Source organism: Aotus nancymaae, unplaced genomic scaffold (assembly GCF_030222135.1).
Source record: "Aotus nancymaae isolate 86718 unplaced genomic scaffold, 86718_ANA_hifiasm-v0.15.2.pri h1tg000007l, whole genome shotgun sequence".
Classification (NCBI taxonomy): Eukaryota; Metazoa; Chordata; class Mammalia; order Primates; family Aotidae; genus Aotus; species Aotus nancymaae.
In genome coordinates this window covers 14433804-14444747 of record NW_026988418.1, presented here as the reverse complement: position 1 = coordinate 14444747, position 10944 = coordinate 14433804, and positions in this window count along the sequence as shown.

The window sequence follows — 10944 nt, the reverse complement described above, 5'->3', positions numbered from 1 at the left end:
TTTCTCAAAAATCTAAAAATAAAATTACCATATGATCCAGCAATTCCACTTCTGGATATATATCCAAAGGAAAAGAAAGGAGGCCGGGTGCAGTGCCTCACGCCTGTAATCCCAGCACTTTGGGAGGCTGAGGCGGGTGGATCACGAGGTCAAGAGATCGAGACCATCCTGGTCAACATGGTGAAACCCTGTCTCTACTAAAAATACAAAAAATTAGCTGGGCACGGTGGCGCGTGCCTGTAATCCCAGCTACTCAGGAGGCTGAGGCAGGAGAATTGCCTGAACCCAGGAGGCGGAGGTTGCGGTGAGCCAAGATCATGCCATTGCACTCCAGCCTGGGTAACAAGAGTGAAACTCCATCTCAAAAAAAAAAAGAAAGGAAAGGAAATCGTATACCAAAGTGACATCTGTACCCCCATGTTTATTGCAGCATTATTCACAATAACCAAGATATGGAATCAACCTAGGTGTCCATCAATGAGAGAATGAATAAAGAAAATGTGGTATATATACACAATGAAATATTATTCAGTCCTAAGAACAAATGAAACATTTGCAGCAACATGAATGGGACTGGAAGTCATAAGTGAAACAAGCCGGGAACAGAAAGACAAAAATTGTATGTTCTCACTCATATGTGGGAGCTTAAAGAGTGGATCTCATGAAGAGAGTAAAATGGTGGTTACCAGAGTCTGGGAAGGGAGCGGGGGAGGGGAGGATGATGAGAAGTTGATTAATGGGTATAAGCATACAGTTAGAAGGAATATGTTCTTTAATGTTTGATGGCACAGCAGGGTGACAATAGTTAATGACAATGTATTATATATTTTAAAATAGCTAGAAGATAAGAATTGTAATGTTCTTAATACAAAAATAAATGTTTGAGGTGAGGGATATCCCAATAACCCTGATTTGAGTATTACACATTGTACACATGTGTCAAAATATCACACTGTACCCCATAAATATGCACAATTATGTCAACTAAAAAAAATCAGACTTTAAGAGTATCACAAAAGAGAATCTAAATGGCAATAAACATGTAAATATGTTATTAATCATTAAGGAAATGAAAATTAAATCACAATGAGATACTATGACCACTATATACAGTGCCTGCAATGAAAAAGAAAATATGAAGTACTGGTAAGGAGGCAGAGTAGCCAAACTCTCATTCACTGGTGGTGAGAATGTAATTCAGTAAAATACTTAAGAAAACCTGTTTAGCACCATTATAAAAGCTGAACACATGCATTCTTATAATACAGCAATTCAACTCAGGCAAATACCCAACTGAGGAGCATACATGTGCTCACAAAATATGTACTAAAATATTTATAGGAGCACTTGACATAGCCCACAAATTGGAAACTGCTCAAATGCCCATTAATAGTTAAATGGATAAATTTAAAAGTTGAATTAAAGAAAACAAAAGTTTTGCAGCAATGAGAAAGAATAAACTACAAATACACACAACAAAACGGATAAATTTTATAAACCTAATGCTGAGCAAAAGAAGGCAAACATAAAACTCAAACACTGACATCAGGGGAGTTCTGGGATGTTGGTAATGTTTTGTTTCTTGATCTGGGTGTTGCTTCTATGGGTCTGTTGACTGAAACCTCATCAAACTTACCACTTATGACTTATCAATAAATTAGATCTATATGTATTGGCATGAATAAAACTGAAAAAAGTTCAGTGAAAAAAGCAAGTTCCATAAATGTGTATTCAATGATTCCAATTATGTACTGATTTCACTTATGTACATTTAAAGAAAACATAAAATAATACCATTTTAACCATTTTTTATTAAATATAAAAAAGTATTAAAGTACACCAAATTTTAATATTAATTGTCTTTCGGTGGGGAAAGAGGTAGATGGCTCTGTAGATAGAACACAAACTTAGACTTTATCTGTAATATTTCTTTTCTTTTTCTTTTTTTAAACACTTTTTTAGACTAGCCAAGTGCAGTAGTGATAAGAGGAGAAAGAACTGAACAAAAAGTTCGATCTGCAACTGACTGTGAACGATCAATTGAGACTCACTACCTTTGGAGCAGCCATTTATGGAGTGGTGTGTGTAAGTTGGCGGGGGTGGAGGGGTCTCTCTATATTGCCCAGGCTGGTCTTGAACTCCTGGCCTCAAGCGATCCTCTCATCTCAGCTTCCTGAGTAGCTGGGATTACAGGCAGGAGCCACCATGCCCAATATTGAAGTTCTTTTAAAAAATTACAGATCTGGGCCAGGCACGGTGGCTTACTCCTGTAATCCCAGCACTTTGGGAGGCCGAGGCAGGCGGACCATGAGGTCAGGAGATCGAGACCAGCCTGGCCCTGTCTCTACTAAAAATACAAAAATTAGCTGGGAGTGGTGGCACATGCCTGTAGTGAGACTCTGTCTCAAAAAGAAAAAAAAATTACAAATCTGAAGCTTACATGAGCAAAAAAATGTTCATTTATGAGGAGATTACATGGGTGTTTGCTATTCTGTTTCCTTTTCACTTTTCTGCTTTTCTCTAGTATATATTGGAGACAGGGTCTGACTCTGTTGCCCAAGCTGGAATGCAGTGACACAATCATAGCTCACTGCAACCTTGAACTCCTGGGGCCCAAGGGATCCTTCTGCCTTGGCCTCCCAAATAACTAGGATTACAGGCACGTGTCACCATTCCTGGGTAATCTTTTTACTTTTATTAGAGATAGGGTCTCACTTTTTTGCCAAAGCTGATTTCCTTTTCTCAAATATTTAAAAATATATAGACATAATATAATCTCAATTTTGTTAAAAAAAAAAAAAGTGAGAGAGAGAGGAAGCATTATTTATATAAAGAAAATAATCAACATTGGTTATTCCTGGGGTAAGGGCTTATAGGTAAAATTTTCACTCTAGACCTTTCTGTATATCAAATTTTCTACCATGAATATCTTAGAAAAATCAGAAAAAATTTAATGCTTCATATATAATTCCTGACTCATCTATTTAGATACTGCAAGTCTCCTTGTAGCACATTCTATATTTGTATCACTGTGTTTATAGCCCACTTAGCTTTCACCTCTGAGAATCTCTGCCCGTTTCCCTTTCCCCTCCTTAAAAATTCTCCATTAGGACAGAAAATAGGTGTGATTAGTACACCATTCCAGTCCTTGGTTTAAAAGAATCATTTACCTCTCAGGGGAATTTCAATGAGATATAAAGAACATGAAAGTTTCCAAAACATTTTACCACGGGAGAGATAAATTACATATTTGCAAATACGTTCAACAAGTCTTGCTTTCTGTCTAAACCAATTTGTAAAATGAGAAGGCATGACTGTCTGATCACTAAAGTCTGCTCCTACTCTGAAGGTTTAGTCAATATGTATCATAAAGTAATGTTACATACAAAGGAAGTATTTTTACTTTTTTGACTCCCCTCTTAAGTATCCTATCTAAAGTAATAACTTCTCATTTTCTGTTTTTTGGTGTTTTTTTTGGCCCTAGTAAGATCTCACCCATTTTCAATAGTCACTATTTTATCACCCTATTTCTTTATCTTTAATAACAATCATTAACAAAATTCCTTATTTATTGGTTTATTGTCTATTGTCTGTCTTCTTAGAACCAATAGAATATAAGTCTTTTCCACTATTCTATTCTCAGAGTTTAGAATAATGATTGATTGGTTACTCAATAAATGATTAAATATTCAGTGAATGAATGATAAATGCTAGTATTAAAAAATGAATAACATAAGGTTCTTCCCCTCAAGAAGTATGCTGCTTAGTAGGAAGGACATACATATTTTTAAAGTTCAATTTCAAAGTATTATGGGTGTTATAATGGAATAATACAAAATAAAGGCATAGGAAGATCTTATGAAAGAAAGATAGGAGAAAGTTTTTTTTTTAAGGCTGCATGGTTAAACATTGCCTGATAATTTTCTATTGCCAATTCCTAGTCAAGAATTGATGATTCAGAGATAAGTAACAGGCTAAGTGTGGTGGCTCATGCCAGTAATCCCAGCACTTTGGGAGGTTGAGGTGGGCAGATCACCTGAGGTAAGGAGTTCAAGACCAGCCTGACCAACATGACAAAACCTCATCTCTACTAAAAAACAAAACAAAACAAAAAAACACAAAACTTAGCCGGACTTGGTGGCTCACGTGTGTAATCCCAGCTACTTGGGAGGCTAAGACAGGAGAATTGCTTGAACTCAGGAGGCAGAGGTTGCAGTGAGCCAAGATTGCACTGCTGCACTCCAACCTGGGCAACAGAGCAAGACTTGGTCTCAAAAAAAAAAAAAAAAAAAAAAAGGAACACATTATCATGTAGCATACAGTCTAGAAGAGAACGAGTCATTTAAACATCTATGTTCCTTAAAATGTCCTAAGTGCTATGAGAATAACCTGTTTACGGTGCCATAACAACAGAGGGAGTTTGGCCCAATGCAAAAGTAGTTTTCTAGAAATGACACCTGAGCCGAATCTTAAGATTTAAACTGTAAGAAATAGCCTAGTCAAAGGGATTAAGTCTTCAACCTAATTATGACTTTTCCATCCGAAAATAAATAAAGCTCTCTCCCTACAGCACCCTTCAGCTTACAATTGGGCCTTTCCTTACCATTTATAGCCAAACTTTTTAAATTAAAATTTCTACTTACATACAACTTCTATTTCCATAGTGAGCAATAACTTCATTAACACAAAATCAAAAGGTCACTACCAACTTTTCTCCTTCTCTTGCTTTAATGTCTGTAACTTAAATTCACTTGTTTTTCCTCCCAATTCTATAACTGCATTTGTAAGTCCTTCTTCCTCAGCCTGTCTATATTCACATATTTATATATTTATGTGTTACATATTTATCTGTTATAGACCTATATATTAAATCAGAAGTACTAAGTATTTGTACCAGGAATATTTTCAGATTATTTTTTTCAGTGTTTCCAGAACTATAAGACCTGCTTTTATTTTTGAGTATTCACAAACTACCTGTTTATTTTGATCTTCTTGAGTTTTGTCAGATTTCATTCTTAGGTTTATGCTGTATATAAGTAGTTTAGTCCAATCAACAAATATCTGTTGAACAGCAAATACATGTGAAACACTGTATGGGGGGGCCACAGGGAGATAAAAAGCTATTTACAATAAGAATTAATCTTTACTCTGAGATTTAAAAGTCTATAATGAAATATATGCAGGGCTGATATGCAGCCAGTATGTAAAGTGGACCATACTGATTGTTTATAGTCGATATCTGCTTTGATCTGATATAAGCCTAACTGGATCTGTGAATTTTGAAAAGCTACTTATTATACTGGATGAATCTTAATGTTCTCACTTGAAACAATGAGAATCATACTATCTCACAAAATTACAGCAAGGAATAAATAAGATAATGTTATAAGAAATTAATAACATAATGGCTGGGCGCAAATCCCAGCAGTTTGAGAGGCCAAGGCAGGCGGATCACCTGAGGTCACGAATTCAAGACCAACATGGCCAACATGGTGAAACCCTGTCTCTACTAAAAATACACAAGATTAACCAGAGTGATGGTGTGTGCCTGTGGTCCCAGCTAGCAGGGCAGTTGAGGCAGGAGAATTGCTTGAACCCAAGAGGCAGAAGTTGCAGTGAGTCGAGATTGTGCCACCGCACCACTCCAGCCTGGTTGACCAAGTAAGACTCGGTCTCAAAAAAAAAAAAAAAAGGAAAGACATCTGAAACTTAGCATGTCATAAAGGAAGACTCAACAAGTTTTTGTTTGTTTTGTGGTTTTTGTGGGGTTCTTATTTTTATTTATTTATTTTTTGAGACAAGATCTCACTCTGTTGCCCAGGCTGGAGGGCAGTGGCATGATCATAGCTCACTGTAGTCCCAAACTCCTGGGCTCAACTGATCCTCCCACCTCAGCCTCCTAAGTAGCTAGGACTACACATATACCACCATGCCTGGCTAATTTTTAAATTTTTTGTAGAGATGGAGTCTCTCTATGTTGCCCAGGTTGATCTTGAGCTCCTGGCCTCAAGTGATCCTCCTACCTCGGCCTTTCAAGGTGCTGGGATCACAGGTGTGAGCCACTGTACCTGGCCAAGACCCAACAAGTTTGTAAAATCATTATTATATATACCACGTTTTCTGACAATAATGCAATTAATCTCTACGTTAACAACCTGAAATATATCCTAAGAAAAGCTCCTGTGCTAGGGAAAATTTAAGATCACATTGTAAATAACTCATTAGTTAAAGAAGAAATCAGTGGAACCTAGAAAATACACAGAACTAAATAATAATGAAAATACTATGCATAAATACTCATAGCAACACAGCTGGAACCAAATTTAAGGAAAATATGTAGCCTTAAATGCATATATTAGAAAAGAAATTTGAAAACAAATGAGCCTAGCATACACATTACAAGTTGAAAAAGACCAGCAAAATAAACCAAAGAAAGTAGAGGAAGAAAATAATAAAGAACAGAAATTAATGAAATAAAATTTATGATATTGATAAAAACTAACAAAATGGACAAATCTCTAGTAAGATTAACCAAATGAAAAAAATAGAAGGCATAAATAAATAATATTAAAAATGAAGAAAGAACATAATTACAGATAAAGCAGAGGCTAAAATAAATACTTGCAATGAATTTATGCTAATATATTTAAAAACTTATGCAAAATAATATATATCTAATAAGTAACTTATAAAAAGTGACTCAAGAAGTAATAGAAAACATATATATCCTCAGAAAATGGATTCAATAAAAAAAGAAAAAAAAAAGAAAAGATATATGAATGGTAGCCACTAAATTGAATCAATAGTTACAAAATTTCCACCAAAGAAAATAGAAGGTCCCAATAACTTTACAATTTCTACTGTATACCCATGATTCAAGTATTTCTTATCTTATACGAGCACTTCCAGAGAATAGAAAGAGATTTCTGGTTGTTCGCCTAAATACATTTTCTTCTTTTTCCCAGGCAAAAAGCTAGACTACATGATCCAGCTTCTCATACCATTAGGTGAAGTCATATGACTGATTCTAACCAATAGAATTTGAGTGGAAGTGATGTCATAAAAACATTCCAGGCAATTTTCTTCATGCTCTTCCTCCCTTTAGGCTGACTCGGATGGAGATGATCCCCAGGGAAACCTTGGAAGCCACGTATTGATGTTACTACCATCAATCAACTGGATCTAATTGACATTTATAGAACATTCAACCCAACAGGAGCTAAATCCATATTCTTTTTAAGTGCACATGATACATTAACATCTAACACAGAGAAATCACTGAAAACTATCATAACTTCTAAATAACACATTTCTAGATAATCATTATTCTAAAGAGGAAGTCTCAAAGGAAAATAAAAAATATTTTCAACAAATAAAATGAAAACACAGTATATCAGGATTTACAGTATGCCACTAAGGCAGTACTTATGGGGTATAAGCTACCATTTTTTTCAAAAAAGGGCAACATTTTAGCTTTCTGAAATTATAGATCTGTTACTATACTATATCTATTTCATCACAAATTTATTTGACTTTTTGTTCTTGATGAACTATAAATACACATTTCGTAATCTAATCGTTTATGTGAGTTCAAGCGATTCTTCTGCCTCAATCTCCCAAGTATCTGGGATTATAGGCACCCATCACTATGCCCAGTGAATTTTTGTATTTTTAGTAAAGACAGGGTTTCACCATGTTGGGCAGGCTGGTCTTGAACTCTTGACATCAGGTGATCTGCTCGCCTCGGCCTCCCAAAATGCTGGGATTACAGGCATGAGCTCCCTGGCCCGGCTGGCTTATTTTTAAAGTAAACTAAATCCAATGAATTATGTATATCTTTGTTATCAAGTAAAAGAGGCTCACTGCCCAATGTGATTGCAGCAAATACTATGTAATTGGGTTTTTGAGAAAAGGAAAAAGAAATGCTTCTTTTTTTTTTTTTTTTTCCAGATAAGGTCTTGCTCTGTTACCCAGCCTAGAGCGCAGTGGCTTGATGGTGGATCACTTCCACCTCAATCTCCCAGTCTCAAACAATCCTCCTGCCTCACCCTTCCAAGTAGCTGGGACTTCAGGCATATGCCACCACACCCAGCTAATTTAAATTTAAAAACATTTTTTTAGAGATGGGATCTCACGATATTGTCCAGGCTGGTCTCGAACTCCGGAGCACAAGTGATCCTCCCACCTTAGACTCCAAAACTGCAAAGATTAGAAGCACGAGCCACTGCACACAGCCAAGAAAAGCTTTTTATTGCAAGTCAACCAACAAAGAGACAGGAGTCCAACTCAAATCTGTCTCCCTATGCTGGCTTCAAGACAGTATTTTTATTAGAAAAGTTTCAGGGGGAGCATTCTGAACTTAGTAGGTAATTGGTGGAAGAAAAGGAGGTCTGGAAAGTCGCAGTCATGTGTACTTATCTCTTCATGCCCTCTCATGGGTCCCATGTGCAAATTCAGAGGGAGTTAATATGAAACATATGGTGGAAATTCAGGCTGTAATGTCAGCAAACTCATTCTGTGCAAACTATAGTTGGCCATATTGGTTTCAACTGATTTTAGTCAGTTTTGTTTATCTTATTATTATTATTATTATTTTAGATGGAGTCTCCCTCTGTCACCCAGGCTGAGTGTGGTGGCGCAATCTTGGCTCACTGCAACCTCTGCCTCCTGGGTTCAAGCAATTCTTCTGCCTCAGCCTCCCAAGTAGCTGGGAATTAGTCATGTGCCACCAGGCCTGGCTAATTTTTGTATTTTTAGTAGAGACAGAATTTCACCATACTGACCAGGCTGGTCTCGCAGCCCTGACCTCACGATCTGCCTGCTTAGGACTCCTGAAGTGCTGGGATGACAGGCATGAGCCAACGTGCCTGACCCATGTTATTATTAATAGCAAAGAAAGTTTCAGCTTTTCAAGTTGCTTCTTCTGTTTCATCCTGCAAACCCAAGAATATCTGCTGTTAGTTTCTTTAACTTTTTGGAGTACGATTTCGTCTTCAGTCAGCTTATTTGACTTTTTATTCTCGATGAACTGTAAATGTACTGCAGGTATTCTAAAACCTCTGCTTTTTGCTCAAGTTTTCAATCCCATGTAGCCCTATCCTTAATTTCAGATGACCTCTCTCACCTTATGCTATCAAAGCGTTTCTTCCCACTTTAAAAGTGTTTTAAACCTTATAGTTACAGTAATTGCATAAAATTTCAACGTTATATAAAGCAAGGTGATATTTCGACCTTCCTTCTTAAATTTATTCTTAAATTAGTTGGATCAACTTTTGCATAAACTGACAAGAAACATTACCATATTTGCCATAAGATTTTTATTGAGGATGGCTCTTGCCATATCCCTAAATAATAGTTGTTATTCCCAAATAGTCCCTAAACAAAATGCCACATGAGAAATTATTTTTTTCTTTCTATCAAGGATAACAATGTAGCTGACCTATGTCATTTCATAATTTCTTTATGTTTTTATTGATTCATAATAGATGCATATTTACAGGGTACATGTGATAATTTGATATATTAATAGAATCAAATCAGGGTAATCGGGATATTGAAGACCTTAATATAAATTTTTTTTTTTTTTTTTTTTTTTGAGACAGAGTCTTGTTCTGTCACCCAGGCTAGAGAGAACAGTGGTGCAATCATAGCCTCACTGCAGCCTTGACCTCCTGGGGTCAGATGATCCTCCATCCTCAGCCTCCCGAGTAGCTGGGATTGCAGGTATGCACCACCATACCCAGCTAATTAAAAACAATTTTTTTTTTTTGTGAGACAGGGTTTCACTATGTTGCCCAAGCTGATCTTGAGCTCTTGGGTTCAAGTGATCCTCCTGTCTCGGCTTCCCAAAATGTTGGGATTACAGGTGTGAGCTGCTGCACCTGGCTATATCTTTTCTATATGCTAGTAACATTCAAATTGCTCTCTTCTAGTTATTTTTAAATGTACAATAGATTAATATTAACTATAGTCACCCTACTGATCTATCAAATACCAGTTTTATTTTTCCTATCTAACTGTATGTTTGTATCCGTTAATCAACTCCCTCCCCACACTCTTTCTGCCTTTTGGTAACCACCAATCTACTGTCTTCATAAGATCCCCCTTTTTGCTTATAATTTTATGAATACATAATTGTTGTACATATTTATGGAGTACATGTGATATTTTGATATAAGCACACAATGTGTAACGATAAAAACTAGGGTAATTGAAATACACATACCCTCAAACATTTATTATTTCTCTATATTAGGAGAGGTCCACTTTTTACACTCCCACATATAAGTGAGAACATGAGGTATTTGTATTTCTATGTTTGGCTTATTTCACATAAAACTGACCCCCAGTTTCATGTTCCTGCAAATGACAGAATTTCATTCTTTTCTATGACTTAATAATATAATAATATTCCTTTGTGCATATATACCACATTTTTCTTTTTCTTTTTTTTTTTTGAGATGGAATCTTGCTCTGTCACCCAGGCTGGAGTGTGGTTGCGCGATCTTGGCTCACTGCAACCTCTGCCTCCCAGGTTCAAGCGATTCTCCTGCCTCGCCTCTGGAGTAGCTGGGATTACAGGCACTTCCCATCATGCCCAGCTAATTTTTTGTATTTTTAATAGAGACGAGGTTTCACCATGTTGGCCGGGCTGGTCTTGAACACATGACCTTGGGTGATCCGCCTGCCTTGGCTTCCCAAAGTGCTGAGATTACAGACATTAGCCAACGTGCCTGGCCACCACATTTTTCTTTTAAATTGACAAATAATTCTACATATTCACAGGGGTACATTGTGATGTTTCATACATACATAGTGACCAGATCAGGGTAATTAACATACATATATAGTGATCAGATCAGGGTAATTACTATCATCTCACAAATTTATCATTTATTTGTGTTGTGAACATTCAGTACCATCTTCTACCTATTTCATACTATA